Source organism: Humulus lupulus, chromosome 8, assembly GCF_963169125.1.
Source record: "Humulus lupulus chromosome 8, drHumLupu1.1, whole genome shotgun sequence".
Classification (NCBI taxonomy): domain Eukaryota; kingdom Viridiplantae; phylum Streptophyta; class Magnoliopsida; order Rosales; family Cannabaceae; genus Humulus; species Humulus lupulus.
In genome coordinates, this window is record NC_084800.1 from 129,679,698 (window position 1) to 129,687,532 (window position 7,835).

Consider the following 7,835-nt stretch of genomic DNA (forward strand, 5'->3'; position numbering starts at 1 on the left):
GTCCTAGGTACATAGGATAGTTCGAGGTTTTTGAACGCATTGGGAAGGCAGGTTATCGACTAGCCCTTGCACCTGCGTTCTCTAGAATTCACGATGTATTCCATGTATCAACCTTAAGGAAGTACGTGAGCAATTCCACCATGTGCTAAGTTATGATGAACTTAGAATAGATCCTTAAATGAGTTTTGAGGAAAAACCGGTCACAATTCTGGATCGAAAAGACAAGGTGTTAAGAAACAAAACAAACCTTTGGTAAAGGTGCAGTGGTGTAACCACGACATTGAAGAGGTGACCCAGGAGACAAAAGTAAAGATGAAGGAGCGGTATCCCCATCTATTTTGAGTTTCGGGGACGAAACTCTTATAAATTGTAGGTATTGTAACATCCCGTGTTTTGAACATCCGTTAGTAGTCGGTGAAGAATTATGTGGAATATTATTTTGATAAATGATATTATATGAATTTGTGATGATTAGTGAATTTTATAGTTGCTGTAATGATCCGGTAAAGGATCAAGCTTTATCCAAAGAAAGATTGGTCTCAGACCAAGGAATAAACACTAATGGGAGAAAAATCTCGAATTTAAAATAAGAAATACTATGGCATAAAAATATTAATTTTTTTCTGGAAACTGAGACTTTATAGTCGAGCCAATAAATTTAAGAAAAATTTATTGAGGTTTGAATTCCAATCAACCGGGCTTAAGGATGAAAATTTCTTGCTCGGACCTCTAAGGGCATTTTGGTCAATTTGGTAAAATGACCAAAAGTTATGTAATATGTGAAATTTTTTATTTTTGGGTCACATTTAATTTAATTAATTATGCTTAGAAATTTAAAAACTATAAGTTAAAAGTTAAGGAAAATTTAGAGTACAAAATTCCCAAAGGGCCCTTGGATTCCTTATATATAAGCTAAATAAACAAGGGCATAAAATTAATTTCCAAGGGGAGAGAGAGAGATGTGGGCAGCAAGGCTAGGAGTAGACCCTAGGGCTCTCACAAACTAGGTAACTTACCCCACAAGCTAAAAAATAGGAAAAAACCTCTTACCTTCTTCCACAAGCCAAAACCTAATCATTTCTCTCACAATTTTTTTTCCTCTCAAGAAACACTCTCTCTCTCTCTAAAACCGAAACACTCTCCCTTGCTATCCTCCATTGCTGCAATTCTTTCTCTCCATAAGCTAAGCACACTCATTTCCCCATTGAAGAAGGGAGAAGCTAGAGAGAACATTGGTGTAGGGGTTCAAGAGAAGCTTGTACGAGTAGGATCTAAAGGATTTAGCACTGTGGTGATCAAGTGAAAGCAAGGTAAGAGATATTGGTAGTTTACATGTTTCTCCCTCATCTAAGTTTTTCTACCCTAACTCCCACTTAAAAATCTGCATGTGGGACTTTGGGGCCCGGTTTAAGAGTGTAGAGCATAAGGAGGAGTTTGAGAAGCTAAGGAAAATACATCTCCAAGCAAGAACTATTAAAGGTAGAAATTTATGGTTGTTCTTGAGTTTTGTGATTTATGTTGGTAGATCTGGTTGTATAGATTATTTTAATAGTTTTTGGATATAATTTTATGTTAAGGTTGATGTGGTGTGATTTGATGATTTGCATGCATGCATGTGACTAGGGTTATGCTATAAATGCTTATTGTTTTTAGGTTGAATAAAAATGCATGCTGCCAAAATTTTGTGGTCTGGCTTCCAGTGGGTCAGATCGCACTCTACTGCCTCTTTTTGTGAAAAATATTTATTTAGTTGGAAAGTTGTTTGTGAGTACTTGATTATAGGCTTTTGAAAATTGTAAAAATATATTTTTTATCCCAAGTTATGCACGTTTCGGCATTTTGATGTAAATCTGGAAAATTTCTGGGCAGCATGCACTGCCCAGATTATTTTGTATTTTGAATGGGTTTTACTAATAAAAAAGCTATGAAATTTGGTAGAGTATTATTTTAAGCACGTATAAGGGTCACTGTAAATTTTGAGAGGAAAATGTGTTTTGGTATAAGAGATAAGATTTTTCAAAATTTGTACTAAAATCTGCAAACAAAATTTCTGGGAGCAAGCACTGCCCAGATTTCTTTTAATATATCGATGCGTTTTATTACTCCAAAAATTATGAAAATTTAAAGAAAACTAACATATTCCTGTATAAATATCCCTATAAAATTTTAGAAATAACTGGGCTCCGGTGTAAGATAAATAAAATTTCAAAGTTACCTTAAAATCTAAGAAAAACTTATGGGCAGCAGGCACTGCTCAGATTGCTTTAAATATTTGAATGAGTTTTTCCATCCCAAAAATTATGAAATTTTGAAGGAAATTGGGTAAGATGTGTATAAGGACCCCTGTAAAAGTTTAGGGAAAAATATGCCACGGTTTAAGAGAAATAAGTTTTCTAATTTTTCCCTTAAACTGAAAAGTAGCAATTTCGAACCTTAACGAAAATTAATTTTTTGGAGGTTAGTTCTCTTAACCTAAAACAAGTTTTGACGCGAGACTTTCACCTAGTTCTTGTCCTTATGACACAGAATATGTGAATGATAGTTTAAGTGTTTTGGTTAAAAAACTCAATTGGGGAAAAAGCTTAAAAGATGGGGCTTTATCACTTTAAAACATATAACGGCATTAAAGTTTTAGAAATGAGAAGAAATAATCATTTGCAAAGATAACTAAGGATTTGGAGATTTAGCCAATCCCCAAATCAGCTTGAGTTAATTTAAAAGTTGATTTTTACCATTTTATAAGTTAAGGGTCCAATTGCCCTTCTTTAAAAAAAAAAAAACATAAAAAGAGATCCTAGGCTATGGATAAAAAATGATAAGAATGAGATTTTTGGTTTTGTAGAACTTTTAAGAGAATGAGATAACATTGTCAGATATTATTTGTCAAGGGTCAAGAAGCGGTATTTTGGCAAATGATAGAAAACGATAAACTTTCGTAAGAGGATGACAAGTTGGTATTTTTCTAAAGATATGAGTTGAGAAGAACTCATTTTTCCTAAAACCAAAATACGAGTTATCCGATAAGAGAGTTCTTTATTTAAAGAATATTAAAATGCACAACAAGGAGAGTGTGTTGCGGTGAGGTCGATTTTCTTATCATACCGTAGAGACTTAAATAAAATCCGGCCTTATACACTGTGAAGTGTATAAAAGGCTATAGTATAGAGTCTCTAAGAATCTATTTCATGTATCTATCGTGGAATATTAGCTATAAGAATATGCCATAGTTTAATCCGATTCATTGTGTGGTTTCACTACAGTGTTATCTAAGCGGGAAGACTCGCTTTTGCATAGAAGATTTCCACAAGCAAGGGCTAGGGAATTCGGGTAGGACAACTTATGATTTGTTTGGCTACAATATGATCATGAATAGTTTCGATAACTAAGATATAAGCTAATATTTAGAACTAGTCTTAGAAGGTTTACTCAAGACTGTGCTCATAGAGGGTTCGCATACTCATGACTAAGGTAAGCAGTTCGACTAGCTACCGTGAAGACTATGAACTACGGCTAGCCACCGGGAACTAAGTAAGAAATCGATTCGCCACTAGTGACTATGTAACTATGGTCGGTTGGCAACCGCAATATGTAAGAAGTCTGGTTTAACACCCGTGACATAAGAGTCCGATTAAATTCCGTGACACATAAGTAAGTTCATTCCAGAATCAAATCTCTATGACTAAGAAAGTATGCCGAATCCTTCTAGGAGTCTGGGTAACCGGTGTAACTAGTTTACACCCGTCGGCGCTATGGTAAGATACTTTAAGTTATGTTTGATTGTTCTTCCGAAACCCTAAGTAAGTATGTTTGTTAAGATTAGTGAGTTAGTAAGTATGTATGTTAAGATTAATGAGTATGTAAGAAAACTATGTATGCATGATAAGAATGTTAAGTATTTATGTATGTTACCAATTAAGACTGTATGTATGCTCTGGGATCTTCTGCGTGCAGGTGTATTTTCAGGATATGAATTTTTGTTATGAGGCATGACATAAGTTGCCAGAACGTTCGCACTTTCTTAAATTGTATGCTAGGGTTCAATTTAACTAGAATCCTATTATTGGTTGGTTATATGCCTAGTTACAGTCGGTTTAAGTTCTTGCTCCGTTTATGTGGTTATGTTTGTTAAGTTGTTCTTACTAAGCATTTTTCTTACCTAGTTATTTCGTGTTGTATGTAAGTGCAAAATTAAAGTGGAGCAATGAGCGCCGGAGTCTGCTTGTGGATATGTACATGTGGCCTGACTTGGGGAGGTTTTGATGGAACACCATTTTGAAATGAAAAAGGTGGGAGCTTGTTATTTCTTTTGGGATAATTGTTTTGTTATAGCTCTATGGAATAATAGTTGTATTTATATTTGCTAAAATAATAGTGCGTGCACAATATTTTTTTAAAAGTTTTTTTTATATGGATTTTTGGTATAATGATTTAAAGTAAAAGTTTAGATTTCCTCATGTTTTGGTCTTGTATGTTTTGAGGGTCATTACATATAATTAAATTAATTAATCGAGACTATCTAGATGATTTAATCAAAGACATTGTGGGGACCATGGACCTATGAATTCAAGCTCCAATAAGTCACCATAAAATTATTATCGAATAATTTCACTAGCTTATGAATTCCTTGTGACTCCACCATAGACTCGAAATCGCACTCTTGAACTCATCAAACGCTTTGCACTTAAAGTAAATACGCTATCCATTGTTACAAACATATTTTTTCATTCAATTTTCCATAGATAATCTACAATTGAGTCGAGTTCAAATTACCGTTTTACCCATCATTGTACTTATCCTTAAATACCACTAAGTTCCTTGTAAATGATATTTTCGTGAACTTTAACCACATAAATGAGTACTCAATCATTTAACTCGTTGAACCAAGCTATAAGGTGATCATCATTTCACTTATCGTTAGAAGCTATATATGCTCATATCTATGATTAATACTCCCACTCAATTATAGTACCAAGTCCCCAAGATGTAAGTATGGGCTAGTCCGTAGGGTGAGATGGTAACGAACAAATCAAAGGACTTGAATAATACAATCAGTTAGAATACTAACCACTCAGAATTGAGATTGAATTGACCTATGGTCAACTTTATGATATGACTATATTAGATAATAATGATACATTTACTTATCTATCTAAAGTCAATATCCGTCTAGTTTGATGTAACAAATACATCCGATCGTATCTACTTTGCTAATGTTCTGGAAAGAACATAACACTACAATGTATAAGTAGATCATATCGTAGATTTCCAAGTCAATGTAAATCTTGTGCCCTTACTAATCTTACGACTAACTTATTTTGATCATATAGTCATATTTATATTCCATTGTGATTACGTCACAATAAATATGATTAGCTATATGCTCGGGATTTAATAGATATCTATATTAAACAAATTATCATGAAAATAAAACATGTGAGCAAAGTGATTGACCAAGTAAAAAATGATTTCTATTCTTTTATTGATAATAAAATGAGATTACAAAGGAATTGAGTTTTAGTTAGGGCATAAAACCCCAAAAAACTCCAACTTGCACTAGTTGAAGCTAATGCCTTAATTAACTAATCTCATTTCCTTGACATGCTTATCAAATGTTGTTTCTAGCAGTGCCTTTGTAAACGAATCCGAAAGATTGTCTTCACATGCAATGTTCATAACCTTCACATCTCCTCTGGCCACATATTCTCGAATTATGTGATACTTCCTTTCTATATGCTTACTCCTCTTGTGATTTCGAGCTTCTTCGAGTTGGTTATCGCTCCTATTTTGTCACAAAACAACACAAAAAATTTATCCATATCTAGAATAACACCAAGGTTTGAATATAACTTCTTTAGCCCGACTATTTGTTTAACTGCTTCAGATGCAGCTATGTACTTAGCCTCCATGGTGGAATCAAAGATTGCAGGCTGCTTACGCTTCTCCATATCACAGTTCCACCCCCAAGAGTAAACACCATTCTAGAAGTAGACTTCCTGTCATTGACATTAGTCTGGAAATTTGAATTGGTGTAACCTACAAGGTTCAGAACACCACCCTTGTAGACTAACATATAAGCCCAAGTTTGTCTTAAAAATTTCAGGATATGCTTAACTGCTATCCAATGTTTCGGTCTTGGGTTTGACTGATACCTGCTCACTACTCCCACTGCATAGAAGATATTTGGTTTATTACACAACATAGAATACATCAGACTTCCAACTACAGATGCGTAAGGAACTTTTCGCATTGCATCTTCCTCTTCAGGAGTCTAGGGAGACTGCTTCTTTGAAAGATGAATTCCATGGCGGGATGGTAGACGTCCTTTCTAGGAATTTGTCATTGAGAAACGTTCAAGCACTTTATCAATGTAAGCTGCTTGAGATAGAGCTAAGAGTTTGCTCTTTCTATCCCTAATGATCTGGATACCTAGAACATAACTCGCTTCACCCAAATCCTTCATCTGGAATTGTGTGCTCAGCTAATTCTTCACATCTGATAATTTCTTAACATTGTTTCCAATGGGTAAGATATCATCTACATAAAGAACCAAGAATACCACTATTTGATTTGCCCTTAGTTGGTAAACACATGGCTCGTCAATATTTTTTTTTAGGCCATAGGTTTTGATTATCTCATCAAACCTAAGATTCTAGGAATGAAAAGCTTGCTTAAGTCCATAAATGGAGATATTCAACTTGCAAAATTTTCCTTATTGTCCAGCTACTTTAAATCCTTTTGGTTGATCCATATAAATGACTTCGTCAAGCTTCCATTTAAGAAAACCTGTCTTGATGCCCATTTTCCAAATCTCATAGTCGAGAGCGGCTGCTGTGGATAGAAGGATGCGAATAGACTTAAGCATGGCTACCAGACTAAAAGTTTCCTCATATAGTCCACGCCTTCTCTTTGGGTATAACCATTTGCCACTAATCAAGCTTTATAAGTTGCGATCTTTCCATCAACACCATGTTTCTTCTTGTAGATCCAATTGCACCCAATGCTCTAAAGTCACTAGGTGCTTCCACAAGATCCCAGATAGAATTTGAGTACATAGACTCCATTTCTTGTTTCATGGCTTCGAGACATAGTTCCTTTTCAGGGCTAGCCATTGCCTGTTTGAAAGACAATGGATCATCGTCACCAGTGTCACCAACAACCATATTAGTTTCACCATCCAAACCATAGTGAACTGGGTTCCTAGAAACCCTTCCACTATGACGAGGCGCAATGACTGTTTGCTCAAGAATAACAATACTTTCTTCATTTAAATCGACTTTCGTCGGTTAAACATGTAGAGTGGGAATTTCATCACCAACTTGCATTGGTGATGATGGAATATTGGTTGGAGTAAATTCTTCAATCATCTCTTCTAAAACTACTTTGCTGCACGATTTGAAGTTTTGGACATAGTCTTTTTCTAGAAAAATAACACTCGTGGAAGTAAACGCTTTCTTTTCTGAATGACTATAGAAAAGTCCACCCCGAGTTCCTTTAAGATAGCCAACAAACATGCAAACTTCAGTTCTCGGTTCTAGCTTTCCTTCCTTTTCCTCAAGACATGGGTGGGACACCCCCAGATTCTATAATGGCGTAAATTAGGTTCACGACCATTTCAGCATTCTAAAATTGTTTTTTTTGATTGATTTGGAAGGCACAACATTTTGAATGTCGTTCGCAATTTCAATTGCATGTCCCCAGAATGAAGTTGGCAGAGTTGAGTAACTAAGCATGTATCTAACCATTTCAAATAAAGTTATATTCTGACGTTCTGCTACATCATTTTGTTGCAGAGTACCAGGGGCAGTAAGTTGAGATAAAATCCCATGTTTAGTTAA